We start from the raw sequence: 19,144 nt of genomic DNA, 5'->3' as shown, positions 1-19,144 counted from the left end.
ACATTCTTTAAAACTGTGTTTTTTACTCTCTCAGTGTCATTCCTGTCACTCCTCTTTAATTATCTAAATTTTTAAATAACTTTGTGCCATGGCGAGCTTCATGTGGTTTACCATGATTACAGCACAAAAACTTTGGGTGCCACACAAGCATTCGCCCACGATTCTGTCACAGAAAAAGGGCGTTGTGACGTGTGTTGTGGCTGTGTTGATTAGCTACTGCAGTTGGGGACTAATTTCTTCCAGTGTTTCCTGAGGCTTATGTGTTGTTTTCATTTTATTGTTCATGGGAAAAATGGCTCAGTCAGTAAAAATGGAAAAATCACTTAATTTTTCCCCCACTGCCGAGCTACTGTTTTGGCTTTTAGAGCGAACTCCTCCACCTACACAGCCGCTTAGAGACTGGAACTCCATTAAATGGTTTAAATGTTTATGGGCATGTGGAGGTAAAGGTGGTACCAAATCCTGTCAGTGACACTGTAGGACATATGAGACATCTTTCCACGACAAGTGAGATATTCATGCAATGGTTTGCAGAAAAAAACTTTATTTGCCAACTGATTTACCTTAGAATTTTTCTTCTGACCAGGAAGGGCCTGGGTGCTTTGGAGGTGGTTTCTGTGGATGCCTCAAGTTTCAAAGCTGGCAGGCTGATCAGAGCACAGAAAGTTTGTGAACCTTGGCACTAGCACACAGCACCAGGCTTTGAGGACCCAGATTAACCTGCACAGTAGTTAAATAAACATACAACCATGCGTTGCCGCATGAATGGACATTTCATCACCACTTGCCACATTTCCGTGATCACACTGAACTCACACCCTGCTGTGCTCCATGATGCAATTAAAAATAACAGTGGAAACACAAAAACATATGTCAAATGGTAAAGAGGTATGAAGTAGAGGTGGAAGAGGTATAGGTATAGCTATAGTGAAAACTCCGTAAATGACTTCCACTCCTTCACGCTTTTTCCATGACTTTTTTTTTTTCTAAAGATTTGGTTTAGCTGTTTCCCTTGTTCAATTATCAAACCTTGCATTGTGCCCTTGGATCCCAATAAAATTACCTCAAGGCCAAATTGGCGTGACACCAGCGTGCATATGAGAGGGCTGACTTTCAGACGGCTCCAGGATGGGAGCTTAGTGGGGGTGTGAGGTAAACCCCCATGGTGGCAGGTTGTGCTAAAACAGCAGAGGTGAAGGGGTGGGGGGCATACAACTTGTGTTTGTACACAGGGAACCCCGGGCAGCTCAGTAAAAAGAGCTTTATTATTTAGGCCTCTGCCAAGCAGAGATCAGGGTGGAAAATACACAGGATCCCCGGCGCCAAGTCCCTTGCTCTCGGAAAATCTGCCCCAGACGCGTCCAAGCAAAGGGCCTGGATTTAATCACCCACTGCGGCATTTGTCCTCAGCCTGAAGAAAGAAAGCTACAATCAATCTACATCAGCGTGACTCTCAATCCCTCCACCAGCAATGATATTAAAAAGACACGTTCTCTATTATGTGAGTAACCCTCAATTTTAATTCTGGACGTGAAATTCAGAAATGACTGATGTCTGTTAATAGAAACTGTCAAACTGTTGCTTGTTCTGGCAAAAAAGTTGAACCTCTTTAACTTCGTGTCTACTGATAATATACACATTAGTGTGGTGAGTCATAATGACATAATATTTACTGTACTCTATAGGAAGAATTGCATTTGCAAAGGAGAAAATGTGTCATGCACTGTAGGGGTGAATTTTAGGACGTTATCTCAACTAAATTCTCCAATTCTCTTAATTTTGCCTTTTCTTAATTTTGATTTATTTTCTTTTCTTTCAAGTTAAGAAATGGGAAATACAGCAGCAGAGTGTTTTTTCCTTTGTTTTAAACTGTGGTTTGAATCCAGTGAACCAGAAAGATGTGTAATGTTGAAAATGGATCTAAACTCTCAGACAAATGCATCTGTCACTATTCCCATTTGCTTCTGGGCAAATACAACAAGACAGCATTTACTCAGTGCCAAATTAGTCATTAGTGCAGAGAGATCTTGGACATGTTATAAATATAACTAGCGATGTACAGTAATAAAAGTGTCGATAGATGGATAAATGGCATCAGGCCATATTTGTAGCACTTGTTGGTGTGGTTTTTTTTTTTTTTGGAGATGGAAACTTCAACACCATCAGAAAGACAGTGCGTTCAGTTTTTCATGCACTTTGACAAATTATATCAACCCTCTTACCCATAAACATACCAGAAGTCAAACAATACATATGAAAAATGTGGAAAACAGTATCCTCGGTGAAAGAAATTTCAAAACTAGCTTTCAAGAAGTCACAGAACCAAACAGAGAGTTGATATAGTTTTGGTCAGTTACCTCTACCCCAACAATCAGACTCTCTCTTTCAAGCTGTGTGACATCATCACTTAATGTTTTTCTGGCAGAAAACCACAACAACAAACGTGAGGCCTGACTGAGGAAATCCTCATACAGCTGTTTCTATTGTGTTCTAGCATCTTCTCTCACATCTCACCCACAGGCAAAGTCCTATCTGCTTCAAATCATCCACCTGCAGTCTTCTGCCCAGAAAAGACAAGGTTGCCTGCCCTCCTGACTACAAGCCAGGGACAATAAGCTCAGTGCTAATGAGGACCAGTGAATGCCTGGTTCTGTCTTTCACCAAATATATCTCACGCACTTGATGTTGTTTAATCCAATTCAGTTTGCCTGCACAGGGATCAAAATAATGTGAAATGCAACTGGGACCTGGAAGACGTTCTTCAAGAAGATGAAGGTTATTGCTCTGCGTTCACTCATACAGTGGCTTAAGTTTCCTGTTTAATTTTGTAGTTTTTCTCCTCTTGTGTCTTGTTTAGCTTTTCATTTCCTGTCTTAGTCTGTTTTCCCTCCAATTTTGATCATTTGCCCCGCCCTGATTGTTTTCACCTGTCTCGTCTCCTTTGTTTGTGTATACCTGTGCTGTCCTTGTGTTTGGTGACAGTTTGTCTGTGTTTGCTGCCTTCCTGCAGTCCCTGAGTATTGTGTTTGCTGTGTCTTTGGATTATTCTTTTGGACTCTTTTCACCTGGATTCCCAGCCCTCTGTAGTTTGTGTTCTTTTTTGAGTAAGTTTATCTATTTCACATTTATCGTTCTTTCACTTTACCCTCATGTCATGTCTGCAATTGGGTCCTCCACTTTGTGACTCTGTAACAATTCTCGGTTGCCTTCTTAGAACTGCCATTGTTGTTCTTCTTCTTCTTCTACTTCCTACCTTGAAATACTTTCCCATGCGTCTAAATAAATCTAATTTGGACTAATAATCCTAATGGTAGAGCTGCAGCAACAATCTAAGTTTTAAAAATTACTAACACATCAGCCATACCTTCTGCAACTTATGCCAACATGTAGACGCATTTGAGCAGAAATATTCACATGCTCAGACCTGAGAGAAATCAAGTCCATGACTTTTCATGAAAACTGTAAAACTAATTAAATAATATCTTCCCTTTCTTAATGTACTGCATCTTCACGCTGTCCTGCTGCAGACTCTGATTCTGTTTTCGCCACATGTCTGCAGTTTCTTTGCTGATAGAAAAACAACCAAACTGTCGAAAATAAGATCAAAGCTATAATAAACCAGAAAATTGGCACTGACACTGCACATCCAGTTCCCTGATCCAGAGCTGATGCTGTTTTTTTGGTATTTTACAGGTTTGTTTGTGTATTTGCTCAGTTCATCACAGAAATCATCGCTCTCTCCTTTCAATGTCAGCTTCAGAAAACACATCTATGAACCACAACAATAATAATAATAATACCGTTTTCCTTTTTATTCTCAGTATAACTACATCATGCTACTCTGTTCCAAAGCGCTGCTGGACAGCAACGCCCTCCAACATGTGTTCAAAGAGAATCTCCTTTGAGACAAAAACTCACGAGATCAACCACCTGCCATAAAGAAGCAAAATTCAACCACATCAGCTTCACATCCACTTTGATCCACCAAACGGGTTCTGAGAACGCCAGGAAACCGAATTCTTCATCTGACAATCACAACCTGGATGAAGATGTTACAAAGTGAAGGCAGAGAGAGAGCTGCATTCACAACACACCCTGTTTGTGATTCACCAGAAAAACACAGCTGCTGTTGGCCCATAGCATCCAGGCAGCGATCCAGCAGTAGCATTGTTGCTAAGTACAGTAAGTACACAACTGAAAACGCACACGCATACACACAGATTTTCTTCAATAAACTTTGACCATGTGAATTAAAGGTCAATAATCACTGTTAATTACAGATATATTCATATACAATTTTGAGTTTCAGGTCACAATTCTATAGTAGTAAGGTTTGTTGTTATTATACATGAAATCAGGCTTTTAGTTTCACTGTTTTTAGCTTAACTGTCTTCACGTTTTTGTTGCATTACCACCTTTCACAACAAGACAGAGACAATAAGTCATATTAAGTTTTTGCCTTTGAGTGTAAATCCTTTAATATGGCGTATATGGTGGCTTATATGGTGGCGTATATGGTTTTTTTGTCGCTGATCATAGTGTGTCCCTTTGGTGTTGATTTGCATCATGGACTGGATTATTTATTAATTTTTAATCTTTTCTGTACAGTTCCTCATCATCTCTACCTCAAAGCTGCGCTGATCTATTTTTAATTTTCAACAACAAAATATGTCTGACTAATGCGAAAGTTGCTGCTCATAGTGACTAACTCACAGAGACTTTCACGTGAATCTGCAATTCCTCTCTAAGCTAATGTTGCTCAATGGCGGTACGCCTTCACAAAGTCAAAATATGTTAATGATGTGTTTACATCCTGCAACACTGTGGCATTACAGTCAAATAATCAGTTAATTTGCATTAAATAATTGTTTTTCACATAAATGATTCTGACACAAAAGCAAAAATATAAACAATAAAACGAACGACGGCTGAATTCCAGTTAGCTGCTTGGGTTTCATTGTCTTGGTATTGTGCACGCTGGCTTCACTGTCACTACTATCATTCTCAATACACGTCCTTCATCTGGATGACAAGTTCCCGGCTTTAACCTGACTCCAATGTAAATCAACATGTCAATATGAGACAATCGGAAAAACCTTTCAACCCGCTGCAGTACACAGATCGAGTGAAGTAAAGGTTGGGGTTGACTGCTGTGTCAAACACAACCAGCAAACAGACTGTCCTGTGTGAAATCAAACATCACTGATCCAAACCAAGTAGTTTTTGTGCTGAACCTTAACATTAACCAGACATGGACTTTAAAGGTCATGTTGTGAGACTCCAGGGGGGCATGACAAAACGGTACTGATATCTTATGACCTAGGTAGACAGCTTGTTAGGGATACTTTCTAACATCTGCGCTTTTTCCACTCTGATGAGTCAAAACGTTCGCTTTTAAAAAGGCTTATACATTACTTCTTTGTTAGCAGTTACAGTACAGCATATAATATAAAGCATAACAATGCGTGGGACAGTTTCATTAATTTATTTTGCTTTGAGTATGTAAATCAAGAAGAACAAAGACGAACTGAACTGAAATAAATCTTTAAAGCACCTGCTCTTGTGGTTTATGGTGCACAATCTCTGTCCTCTTGATTTATTCTGCTTCAGAAACCTGCTGTTGAGTCATCGTCTGGCCCCCTCAGTCTGAACCTGATCCAGTATCCTCTGGCAGGCACTCGTTTGTTCGTCTCACTATTGGACAAAGCAGGTGTATGAATCACCACACAGATCTCTGATTTGCTGCATCAGTTGTCCGTCTGTTTGCCTTTTTGCCCCTCTGGCTAAAAATCTTGTAAACTATTCATGTTTGGATTTTAGTGAGGTAAGAAAACGCCATTCCTCTGGAAATGATCCCTTGGCAAGAAGATTTCAACTGTGAATGTGATCACTGAGAGTGAAAGGGAAGTTACATCAGCCCTCTAGTGAGCCAGGTTAGTGAGTTATGATCAATCTTAGTCTAAGACTTCCACAAAAACCCAATGAATGTGGAGCAACAGCACGAGCTGGCTTTAGCTTGGTTAAGGCAACGACCGAACCCACCGTCTCTTCAGCCTTGGATTTACTGGGAGAATTTATCAAGAGAGACATATGCCTAACACACCCAGCGCTGAGCTAGCTCGCTAACATGCGCAGTGGGATCTGTGTTTCACTTAATAGTATCATATTTTGGTTAAGTGAGGATGTTTTTGTCTTGTGGGTAAGAATACACGTATGTCTGCATGCAAGCTTGTATTTTTTTTTTTGAGTCGGCCACTGAAGACAGAATAAGAGCTTACAGGAATAAACAGGCAGCTGTTAAAGCCCAATTTTGTGTCGGTAAGCCCCCTAGTTTACAATATGTGTCATTAAGGGAGGTTTTGTTTTCTTGAATCCTACATAGCAATTAGCCTTTGTTTTTTGTCTTGGCCTTTTGTATTCAAAACATCAGTCATCACATGAAAATGTGTGAGTGATGCAACAGACATTGTTCTGAGAGAAACACAGGCTGACGTTGCTTCACATATACACTAGTTGGATGTTGGGGTTTTCCCCCTACTCACTGCTGAGCTCACTGGAAGCAAAAGTGAAGTTAATCACAAGCTAAAATGAAGCTTTAATGACCCATGAGGGGAACTTCGGTTGCTCTATCAGCAAATAGCAAAAGGATAAGACAGGGGGGGAAAAGTTAATGTGAATGGTCTGCACTTATGGCACAAAGCTTTCATAATGCTTCTCTTTCAGACATTCACTCACACAGTCTTGCCCGAAGAGACTTGAGCTCTGCCTCAACTGCAAACCATCCAATTAATGGACCTACTCTACTTCTTGATCTACAGCTAAAAATTATGCAACATGAAAAAAAGTAATAAATACAATGCTATACAACTTGCAGTATATAGATGTGGAAAAAAATATACCTTTACTGCTGAATGTACAATATAAAGTATTAACTATGTGGAAAATATGTGGTCCTATGAAAATATTTCAGAAAAAGATGCATGAGGGAAGAAAGCAGATATGCAAATTTTCAAATATACTCACATGTTAATTTAATCAGTTTAATCTAAAAATAAATAAATAAATAAATTAAATAAAAAAGGTAAACAGGAAGTCCTATGTAGTGTGCTTATTTGAAGCTTCTGATTGGAGTTTTGGAATTTTATCAACTTCAAGTCATTAATTTAGCAGTTTTCACTTTGGAAATTCAGATTTTGAAAACAGGAGCAAAACACAATTTTAAAAACTCACACTGTTTTGTGAACATGTAATATGAACAAATATTAATGCATACATTTTTTTAAATCCCTCCAGTGACTCAGTTTCCGATAATCTTGGCCACCTTTGCTCTCTTGAGGTGACATAGGATGCTATGCTGGTTTAAAACTAATATTGTTGTATGGGATTTGCAAGGAAATCTGGGGTTTGCTTGAAGACTTTGGCAAACTGTTCCCAGTGAAAAGTGATCTGATGGGAGCTCCAATCATCTTTGTGCCCTTTAGAACGAACTTAAATTTGTTTTTTCATAAAGAACAGATGGTTAGTTTAGAAAAATACATGTAAGAATGTCTCCATCAAGTAAAATTGCTATTGTGCTCTGCAGTCAGTCAATTGTTAAGTTTAAAATACAATTTCTTGCTATTTCTCACTGTGTACACAGACAAAATAGAGGTAAATCACAAAGTGCAGACTGATGTGGTTTTATGTTGACACATGGTGTCAGCATTCAAAGTCACTAGTGGTTATATTGCTCATTTGATTCTAAAACCACGCATTATAGAGTGGCTGCTGCTTGCGTCCTAGTGTCTGTTTTCGCAACAGCACAAGAAAAACACTGTGCTGCCATGATCTCTCACTCTACTCTCCACATCAATCCCCAGTGTGGACTGCTGATGCCTTTTTCTCTCCATATGACTCTTATTAGTTTGATATGAAAACCCGCCTTCATCTTTATTCTCATGGTCGAGTGCCATTCTCACTGTGTGATTTTCAACCTTCCATGTGTAGTCTTTGCTGCCGCAAATCAGTCCCTGACCAACAGGCCACAAAAGACTTATTTGTTCTGGATGTACAGTAGAGCGGTTTTGCACAATCCTGATGCTCAAAAAAGCCTGTTTGATAGTTACGGTGTGAAACCTGGACCAGATTTTTGTCTGTAATTGCAACAATAAATCGAGATTTTGGAGGTCACTTGCATTCGAGCCATTGCCTCTTTCTTCTAAGTTAGAATTCCAGTTGCATTACAGTCAGTGAATGTTTCTCATAGTACTTCCATTAAACTGAATGACCTGGAGCTCTTTTGAGGTTTTTGTTGTACTGCGAGTTGCACAAGGAGCCATTTGGATAAGGTGTTCCTGCACTGTCAACACTTTTTGAAATCAAAGTCTCCCCATCCCATCCTGTGTGAAAATGCCCTCATGTTTTCAATTTCTCAGCAAGTGGTGGACTTTTGACTCTTCAAACTCTTAATGTAGGAGACTCATGCTTCATGTTAAAGCCTGCAGAGCTGCTGACATGTGCACCAGCTTTAGCTTTCACAGCTAACATCATCCTGCCATCCCTGGTGATTGTTTAGCAGCAGGAGTGAAAGACCGCTGTGGTGAAGTTCTCTGTGGTATTTTATCTGTTGCTAATTAAAGGCTGATGTTTGTCATTCAAAATATAAAATTACTGAGAATAACAAAAACTTTTTTTTCTTCAAAGTGATTGCTCGTTAAAGGGTACTTATTTTGGTTTTCAGTTTGTCTATCCACTTTAATTTCACTGAATTTCTAGAATAACTTTCAATGACTGTTAATTTATACTTCTCATACAGAAAAACAAGGGTGGAGACAGATGGACAACAATGCCATGGTGTGGTGTTTTAGTCATGAAAACCCACTACTGACGGCAAGCACTGAGTTGTAATGGTTTGTTTAAGTCTACAGTAACTGCCACCTACTTTCAAACCAGGGATTTACCAATTTGGTGACACCATGAGAGCGTAAGGAACGTCTTAGCTAGGAAAGCCTTTCGTACTGTGCAAATTAAAAACATCTGGTGTGCCACCCAATCAAAAGCAATCAAGTGGAAGTCACTGTAGCATCATGAGCTAAAACAAAAACATCAAAACGTCTGCAGTGCCCAAATACAACATTGACTCTCAAGGGCTGTCTACACCAGGAATGATAAATATAACAATAACTTTAAGTATATCATTTTAAAAATGCAATTGGATGGTGGAGTCCATACCACAGCAACAGTGGGAATCAAAATCATTGCAATCACACTCAGAGCCACTGACAGCCAATCAAAATCCATCCACGTAGTGCTGATGGTTATATATTGTTATATATTATATATTGTTATATTGGTTCCTGTAACAGTCCTCTTTTGAGTAAGCTAATCAACACTTTTTAGACGGTCTACCTTTATCCTTCACTCTTGGCTATTGTGGTATAAAACTTATTAAAAGCTTGTACAGGATAACTTAATATCAGGCTACAGATTCCACATGACAAAGTGTAATTTTACCTGAGACATCCAAAACAGCCAAACAGTTCTCTCATGAACTTTGTCGTATTCTTTCTGTTGTACAAAAGTCATAAATATCCATTTCAGCTGCTGACAGATCTGGATGCTTGGTGTCCCTGTATGCAGAAAATTATTGTCCATCTATGTGGATGCTCACATTGCTATTATTATAGTTAGTAATTTTTCAACCTATCAAATGTAAGTTTGAACATAATTCCTGGTTTGCAGAAACGTAAAGTGCAAGTATTTATCATGGCGATTGGGCTGTTAAATTTCTCTTTTGTGCATACACATACACATGCACATACACACAAATAGGTGATAAGAGCATCTTCATCTCGTGGTCTTACAACAAAGATGAAGACTTAGTAGCTGCAAGTTGCTCCCTCCTTAGCAGAGTTTACAGTAATGTGTTTGATGCGACACCATGAATGATGTGATCTACTACAAACTTTAATACCTAATCTGCACGGCTCTCTAGCTTCACAAGGATCATATAGCTGTGTGGTTGCTGTGTGATATGTGCGAAGGCTGAAGCTGACCATTTGAAGTTCCCGATATATCTGTACCAGATGGGGCTGAGCCAGACGATGCAGACTCCACGGCGATGCGGATTCCATGGCTGTCGACCTCGCTTGCACGCAATTTGCAAGTGACACATTTCAGAATGAAGATGATGGATGTGTTTTCTCTGCTAATGCTTAATGTGACACAACTGTTCAAAAAAAACATTACTGACTACAGCCCTCCAGCGTCAGGCACAACTTTTCTCTGGTGAACATAATATGTCGCTAAACTTTTTAGAAGATAGTTTAGTTTATAGGCTGATGCTGTCACCTCTCACCCGGTCTATTTAAAACTTGGTCTAACTTTGTCAGACATTGCAAAGAGGGGGGTACGGAACAGACTAATGAGTAAAAAGTCAGTATGAGGATAAAGGTGATGCTGAAAGGTGACTCCATGTGTGTGGTCTCCCAATATCAGATGCCCTGAAGGGAGACATGCACACACCATGTTGATATTCAAAAGCCTTGGATGTTTGTTTAAAGTGAGTAATTGATACTTGCCACTGGAAGAATTTCCCCCAATTTGGCACAGAGTGTGAGAACAAGGGGAGTCCAGTTTGCCATGTCTGCCTGCTGTCGGCATGTGTTATGCTACGGGAAATACGCTGGCCCTGGTGCTGTTGCTGCTCTGCGATGGCAGCACCAGACCACACATACTGCCATTTTTATAGTTTTCGGCGGAGGATTCCTGCCACTGCTGCCAAATTGCCTATTATTGAAACTCTCAATAAACAAGCAAAGAAATGTAATGCCTTTGTTTGGTTTGGAACTGTGATTGAAACACTTTAAGACCAGTTTTTAGGACACCAAAGAATGAACTATTTGAGAAGTGTGCAGACATCTCAGATTGAAAATATGAGCTCTTACTGGAAAGCCCTGGAAGATTAGTAGCATTCCCTTGAAACGCTCCCTAACTGAATTACTTTATGAATTCATCTTTTGAATTGCTTGCTGCTGCTCCTCCAGAGACAAACTGTCTTCCCAAGCCTATTGAGAATTTGTTGATCACAGCTCCATTTAAAGGAGCTCTAAAGTGGCCATGACTTCTTTGATCTCAGCATATTTGACACCTTAAAGCACTAAATGAAAATGTGCACTAAAGGGGCTTAGCCCTGGCAGGATTCCACCTTAGCTGTTATCTTAGCCAGCATGGCCCTGCCTCAGAAAAGGGAGGATCTTTGCACCTTGTTTTGATTGCCGCTACTTACACCACCAGCATCTCCTCTCATGCGCAAAATGGTGCTTGAATATCATTTTGATCATTTCAGTCTTATCCTTTCAGCTGCCCCCATTCTTGTGTCAGTACAAAGTGTGGGCCCTAATCCTTTAATGAATGTCTTCTTCTGGGGCTTCACATGGCAGCACATTCCAGCCTCAGAACAGAGAACAGCAGCTGGATGGCTGGAGCGCAGGGTGTTTTATTTTATCCCGCATTGTCAGATGTTCATGTTTGCAAAGCACAGTTTATCTTTGTAAATATCTGGGGTGAGAGCTGAACTAGGATGAATGAAGATGCAAACAGGAGCCTCACACAGAAGCAAAATTAATGGAGGGGCCATTTAATTTCTTACTCATGTCTAATCATAAAACCTACGCTGGAAACTTCCTTTTAGTTTCTTTTTATGATTCGAGGTGACATAAAAGGTGTTTGACAGTTTCATGTGAGAGTGGACAGGCCTTAATTTGGTTAAATGAATGCAGGCAGAGATGGAAAAATGCGCCATCATATTCTACTCAAGTTAAATAATTGCTTCCCCAGCTACATGGACACAAGTCAGCATAAAAGTAATTGCCTAGAACTGTACTGCAGTAAATGTAAATCACTTGTGTAAAATGTTTTTTCTGTATTGAGAACCCTATTAGACATTAGTTGCCACAAGTAATTTTAGGGTCAAAATGTCTATTTTTGTTTTTTTTATTTGAGCGTAATTTTTGTTTTAGAATGCCACTCGAAATCAATTTGATGCATCATTGTAACAAAGCTCAAGTCTCTATATCAAATGTAAACCCCAGATCTTACTATACCTACTATCTGAAAAGTACAAAAAATACTGTAAAATATTCTCCTAAAGTCAAGGTGAATGAAAGTATAGAATTTGAATTTTAAGTATCTCTCAAAACACGAAGCAGTGACTTACTGAGAGTCACTGTCCTGAGTCCAGATCTTTTCTCCACCATGCCAGATTTGTATGTTCTTTTCCTAAAGTGCAGAAACAAACCACTTGCCATACCTATCAGGGAGAATGTATTTTCCACATTGTTCTCATTCCTCTCAACACTGCAACCCTGAAATTAGTGGTCCTCTAGGTCAACTAATCTGCAAAAAAACAGCTATTACCTTTTTATTTCCAAGCTCCCTGTCCGGCTGTCCACTGTTTTCATCACCTATTCATACAAATGCCTGACAATTCCTGAGTCCTGCAGAGCTGGATAAAACTACAATTAATTACATCATCCTAACGGACTAAGAAGGCCAGATAATTGTCCCCTCTCTGCAAAATTTCAGCCCAGTAATAGCTCCCAAGCCAGTGTTAGTGATGCCAAATAACACAATCATAGACTCTCGCAGTCCGGAGGGGCATGGATTTTGTGTTTGTTCGGTTTCAGCTGTAGATAAGATGGTGGGAACTTCATGGTGCATGGATGAGGTTAGAAATACAGCAGATTGCTCATGGCAGTTATCCCCGGTGGTTAATAATACCTCATCGGAAAGATGAGAGCCTCAGTGTGAAGACTTTCTGTGGCTCAGAAACAGACATAATGTATCAAACATTTGGCAGACATCTGTGATAATGAAACCTGGTATAAGGTAATGCATTCTCAGATAGTTTAACAAGCTTTTATACAAACTAATGATCATAATCATACTGAAAGTTTTAGCATGCTTGAAATGAACTAGATTATACAAAAGACTAAAGAAGTGTGTATACCTGTTCAAAAACACTGCACTCGAAGTTGGGTCTAAAACCTTGCTCACTGTTCCCTCCTCTTTGAGAGGTGTGTAGACAGGTGTGTGTGTGCATTGGGGTTGGGATTCGTCTGGAGAATGACTTTAGCAGGCTGACACCTTAAAAAAAAATAAAAATGCAATTTCTGCAGTTGAGATGGTGTTAGACATTTCATTTTCAAATGATAGTTCAACCCCAAGATCAAAAATACCTTTTTTTCCTCCTTCCTATTTGTAGTGCTGTGTATTCATCTAGATTGTTTTGCCGTGAGTTGCAGAATATTGGAGATATCAGCTGAAGAGATGTCTGACTTCTGTTGAATGTAAGGGCACTAGACAGCATTCAATTGTAATTACATTAGCAATGTCTCTCCAGGAGTCATGACCGGTTAACTCAGGATAATCCACAGACCTTGCTCTGATCAGTGTAGGAACCATTTTCTCTCTGCCAAATTACATCCGCCAACCATATCACTGCTGTGAAGGCCAGTGTTTCTAAAACGCTGCAAAACTACCATGTGAGATCCAGAAATCTGCCTCCCCTCACTGAGCCTCAATGACATGGTCTCCCCGTGACAGTTCCAGGTTGTATGGATGTTTCTGTCACAACAGCTGTGGACACACTCTTTACTCCACTTCTTCCTCTTTTTTTAAGTCAGTGGGATGTAAACTTATTTTGAGTTTTAAAAATATAAAGTGTTGAAGTCATAATAACTTTGTCTTATTGTAAATCTATCTATTAAAATTAAGTTAAAACTTAATCAAACCTTGAAGGGAATTTAAGCATTATAGCAGCAAGAGTGAACTGTGGTGTGTTTGTTATGTAGGGAGTGGTGAATGATTGAATGAAAAAAGTGCTTTCAGGCACACTCTATGATCTATGAAGGACATTTTATTGCAATTTCACAAGACATTAATCAGCAGGTATTAGATCATTAAGTCCTACATGGTATCTGAAAATTCACGATTATCCACATATCATGGCTCTAACTGTGACCAACCTTGCATCTTGTTGTAAAAAAACAAAAACAAAAGAGGAGTGAACAGGAGACACCAACATTTCTTTAAACAACATTAACCCCTTGACATCAGAAAGCCATGTTGGCTTCCTCCCCAACATTCCTTTTCTCTGATACCACCCAGATGACTGCTTGCACCTGTGAAACACCCACCAATTCACCAGCAAACAGGCCCAGGGAGTAATTGTCATGCTACCAGTGTTTTATTCTCACTGCTGACAGATGTGGTGAATAGAGCGGCGATATTCACTGTAATGCTGGCCCTTTAAGAGCTTTCTGATGCTTGGAAGAGCTCCCATCAAAGTCCTGTCTTCTCAGCTAGATTGGAGTGAGATTTCTCTGTTGTTTTAAATGCTGTCACATATGTCACAACATAAATGCAATTATTTTCCATTTCCACAATAATACCAGAATGAGTCGTGCCTTTAGAGTATGTCCCACCTGCACCACTGACTATATAAAACTGCAAACATTGATCATGGGAGCATTGAATAGGCTTTAATCTGAGCCTTTCATTCTCAGATGCGCAATGACTCAAAACCGACGAGACACTAAACTCCTACAGCTTCTGTAAAAGTCGGCGGTTTAAAAGTGCTCTATCAAAACGCTGAATGGCTTCAGACATACCAGAGTGTGTGTTTGCTGTAAAACGATAATGGAGAGAACAGAAGTACATGCACCGTCTCTTCCGTTATCAATCTGTCATCCACCTCTCATTGTCCTCCAGGCCAACCATGTCTTTACCAGTTAGCCATGCAGTCATTTTTTCCCCCCCAGTGAATGATCGCTTTACATTTACTGTGTGGTATCTTAGAGGCTCTTGAGAGCAAGGAAGGCACTGCGATCTCATGGAAACTTGATGCAGAAGCCAGCAGAGAAGAGAAGGTTAGAGAGAGAGAAAGAGAGCGAGAGAGAGATACAAAGACAATTTTACAGCAGGTCAGGGAAGATTGCCTGTAGTAAGACATTTTAAGAACCATGTCTCCTAATCGTACACCCCCAGTCTATACTAACCAGCCATTCCCAGAGTGGTATATATCCTGTTTGGATTAGCTCATGAGCTTATCATATTTTTCAGTCTTAAAGCCAGCTATGTGAAATTCAGACTTGTTGCTACAGCAGAGCTGCAAGGCTAAAGTATTGTAATTCATTTTTCTGTCTCATGCTGATCGTATCAGCAGTGGCAGTAAAGGCAAACACCCCTCTGGTATGATGCTGTGAAATGAAAAAGTTCTCTGTCCTGACAGCCACGATAAGATATGATTCAACACGCGGGCACACTGCTCTTATTGATGTCATCTTACTGAAAATATATCTTCTTGGCCCCCTCAGCCACGCCCGTATGATCACTTGGGCCAATGTTTTCCTTTGCTTTTCAGGCTCGCAGCCAATAAAATGTAGTCTAACACCAGTGGGTTGCAAGTCAGGCTCGGTGACCTCCTATAATGGTATTCATTCTTGAGAAAAGACAGAAGGAGCATCAAAGCAAAAAGCCCTCTATCTTGTATCTTCTCCATGTGGAATAAAGTTGAATGAGTGTGTTTTTCGGTGTGTTTGTGGTTACCCTGCAGCTTCCTGGACTGAAATTTTATCTTTCCAAACCCAGCCACAATAATGGCCTCTCCCAGTGAGCTTTTTCTGAGATCTCTATACTCCCGCAGGGACGCCAACATTTAACTGGCAAATTAACAATGGGAAGATCAACTTTCCTTGTAATTAATTTCTGTGGCATTTTTATGGGCACTTACTTTGGGGTATTGGGTCACAGTTAGTAATACTTAAATGTAAGTATAATAGTCTCAGAGGGGTCTTTAGTGAGGGGAAGAAACTGATATAATCTTTGGAAATGGAAATTTTTTTTAAAAAAACATTGCGTTGCTTCCGGGTTTTGTTTGTTTTTTCATGAACTTTCACTCAGAAGCTCCCCCCCCCCCATATCTGGACTCTGAACCCATATTTATCCCAACATTTTGGATATTTATCTGGTCATTCTATCTACCACAATTTGAAATGAGCAAAATAAGCTTAAAATTATAGATTGTAACCTATTACATGCAATAAATGGCATGCAGTGTATTGCTCAAAGTCACAGTGCTCATAATAGATGTAAAACATATTACTTGGTCTCAAAAAGGAAATGAGATAAGTGAGGGGAATAAAAAAAAATGTAAGTGTGGGATGTGTCCTTGATAGGTGATGGATAGATTCTTTATCATCCTTTCCACGTCAACAAAATACAGTACTCTGCGTCCAGTTTGGCAGGAAGATAAAACTAATAAAGTGAAACAACAGTAGCAATAGTGGGTAATTTTAAAACAGTACCAACATGATGATGTACCAATATACAATGTCAGAAAAACCAACTCCAAGGAACTGGTCCAGTAAAATTTATCCAATGAAATGAAAAATCACGAATAAGTCTGATATATTTTCTTGTGCCTCTCAAAACTAGCAGGAAAGTCACTTTTACCTTTTTAAGAGAGATTTTGTTTCAGCCCGATTTATTGATGTTATTACCTTTACTTTCAATGTCTACAGTAGAAGGAAAACCTATGACTCAAACTGTGGACTCACCGGGTGGACCCACAAACCCCTTGTGCCCATTGCAAATCTACTGGTTTGCAAATCGTCCTGATATTCATGAAAAAGGAAGATCTACTGCAGTAAAAGCAATTGCAAACTTTTGACTTTTTCAGATATATACTTATCTTTTTTGTTGAGTTAGAAGGAAAGATCAGTTCCAGCAAATGATTAGCCCAGCTTAGAATAAAAATGTAAACTTGGCGAAACAGCTCGCCTGACTCCATCCAAAGTTCAAAAATCAACCTGCTTAAACTGTAACTCTTGCTACATTTCTCAAACAAATGAAATGGTGTAATTAGTGAGTTTGAGAGATGTTCATAGAGATCTTGGCAAACTTCCAGTCTTTCTTGCTAAGCTAAGACTCTGGAATCTAGCCTCAAAGTTAGAGGAGCAACTTGTAAAATGGGATCAGAATTCGAAGCATCTCCAAAAATCAGTAAAAGAGAGAAACTTTCAGAAGGTTTACAGTTGTATTTTTCTGTTTAGTAGTAGTTTTCTATTGAGAGAGTTTCAGAAATATGAAGTAGACTCACCACTTGTATACATCTCCCAGATTAAATTATGTGGGCTCTATACCAACCACTGCCTCTAAAAGGATACAAAGTGGTAATGCGACACAGGACCAGCCAGGGCTAACTGGTTAGCATTCTGTCCATTTCTTACAAAATGCAGCTTTGATGCACATAAATGACCAAGAAAAGCAAATAAACATTTCTCAATGTGTCAAACTATTCCTGTAAGACTGACATTATAGTTTGGTGCAATACGGTAAAGTCTGTATGTATTGTACATGTACATATAAAGCACTGCAAAACCACTTGGACTCTGTCCTCTCGTATTTTTAGGCATAGATTCAGACAAATGCCATTTTTTTCCCACAATAATATTTTTTTAAAAGAACACAACGTTTTTCAGGGTAATGACTGAGTTTAAGATTAACATCTAATCTGATTTCAGCCAAAGAATCCTAACACAAGTCTGTTATAAATCTGTTCTCCAACCACATCTGTAGATATACTTGATCATAACAGAGAGGCTTCAATGGATCTGCCATGTGGAGCTAACCAACAACATACCTGAACAATCTCCAAATTTCCCTGGTGTCTATTTTTAACCATAGGTCTTGCTGTATGTAGCCTACTTTTCCAAAAAGTAATTTTTGGAACATATGGTACAATTTAGAAATGGGATCATAACACCAGTTTTCAAAAGGGAGTGCAACAGGAAATTTGGCTGTAGTTAGCATAAAATCCTACTTTTGGTTTCTGTTGTATCGGATTTGAGAACTTTACTCTTTCAGCAAAACTCTTGTTTGTGCATATAAGGTTCACATGGGAAAAAACAACTCATTAAGAATAAAGGTCCTGAGTGAGGGGAGCAAATCATGATGAAAATGAGAAAAAGAAAAAAAAATCTTTTAGGGTTGTTCTAAGTTTCTCAGAGCAAGACATTAATCATGTGTTCTGTCACATAATCCTGTACAGTTGACTTTTATATACAGTAACAGATCTTTTCAGAAGAAGAATGCTGGAGATTCTGCTCTTTTTCATTTTCTTTGTTGTAAATTCTTGGCAGTAGACTGTGATTAAATTGGCAGTTGCGTGGTTGAGTTCATGTAACCTTCTTTTAGCGAAAGCATCCAAAACACTGACAGTCCAAGAAAGCTAATTGAGAAGAAGCTGAAATGAGAAATGAAAAAAAAAAGAGTCTTTCCCACCTTCATTCTGGTAAATCACAGCCAGATGAGGAGCTCCCCCTGATACCCCGAGGTAAGACAACTCTGCTCCCAGTTAGCAGCAGTGGAGGAAGTATTCAAATCCTTTGCTTAAGTAAAGATACTCATACCACGCTGTGATAATACTATATAACAAGTAAAAGCCCTGCATTGAAAATGTTATTGAAGTCTAAAAATAAAAGTACTATTATACAATTATCTATTATATTATTAGAATATTATTTGTCTTGCATTAATGTATAAATCAAAAAAAAAAAAAAAAAGACTGAAATTGATGAAACTCATTTTGAACTATTTTCACAGATAAATCTGCCGATCGCGATTACGATTACCCAGAACACAAAGTAACACCTTCATAATGTCCAAATTTTAAAATAATTCAAATGTAAAGCAGCAAATACTCACATTTATGAAGCTGAAAACAACAAAATGTTTGTACATGAAAAATTAATGGAATGATTATCAAAACAGTTGATTTTCTGTCAGTGGCTTCAGGTGTACTCATGTGGTTGTTGTCCAAAATGTGTCATCTTTAAAGTAAGTAGTAACTTAAGCAGCTAAATAAATGTAATGCTAGTATAATATTTTGGAAAAGCAGGAAGAGGCTTACTAAGAAGACACTCAAGTACAAATATATCAAATCTGTATTTAAGTACAGCAGCTGACTGCTGAGGTGGTGAATTACATTCCACCACCTGCTAATGAGGGTCCAGTGGACATTATTCTGGGCAGAGACAAGCCTGCACCTCCACATTCACTGTCTCTCAGACTGGGCAGCAGATCATGCTCCCAGCAGCTCTGG

At 39.1% G+C, this 19,144-nt stretch overlaps 1 protein-coding gene across 10 annotated transcripts in view; it reads left to right on the top strand.

Annotated features, from left to right (window-relative positions):
* Positions 1-2,921: 2,921 nt before the first annotated feature.
* Positions 2,922-19,144, top strand: part of esrrgb (estrogen-related receptor gamma b) — a 110,050-nt gene continuing 93,827 nt past the window's right edge. For 4 of the 10 annotated variants that reach the window (XM_046373028.1, XM_046373026.1, XM_046373029.1 and 1 more), the window contains exons 1-2: positions 2,922-3,104; positions 3,822-4,182. The gene's annotated coding sequence lies outside the window, so the exon portion shown is untranslated. Of the gene's footprint in view, positions 3,105-3,821; positions 4,183-4,608; positions 5,507-6,723; positions 7,103-19,144 lie in introns of those variants that run through there. The other 6 variants (XR_006841626.1, XR_006841628.1, XR_006841627.1 and 3 more) reach the window with 4 other exon arrangements.

The sequence above is a fragment of the Scatophagus argus genome, chromosome 19, assembly GCF_020382885.2.
Source record: "Scatophagus argus isolate fScaArg1 chromosome 19, fScaArg1.pri, whole genome shotgun sequence".
NCBI lineage: Eukaryota > Metazoa > Chordata > Actinopteri > Scatophagidae > Scatophagus > Scatophagus argus.
This window is presented reverse-complemented; position numbering and strand designations above follow the sequence as displayed.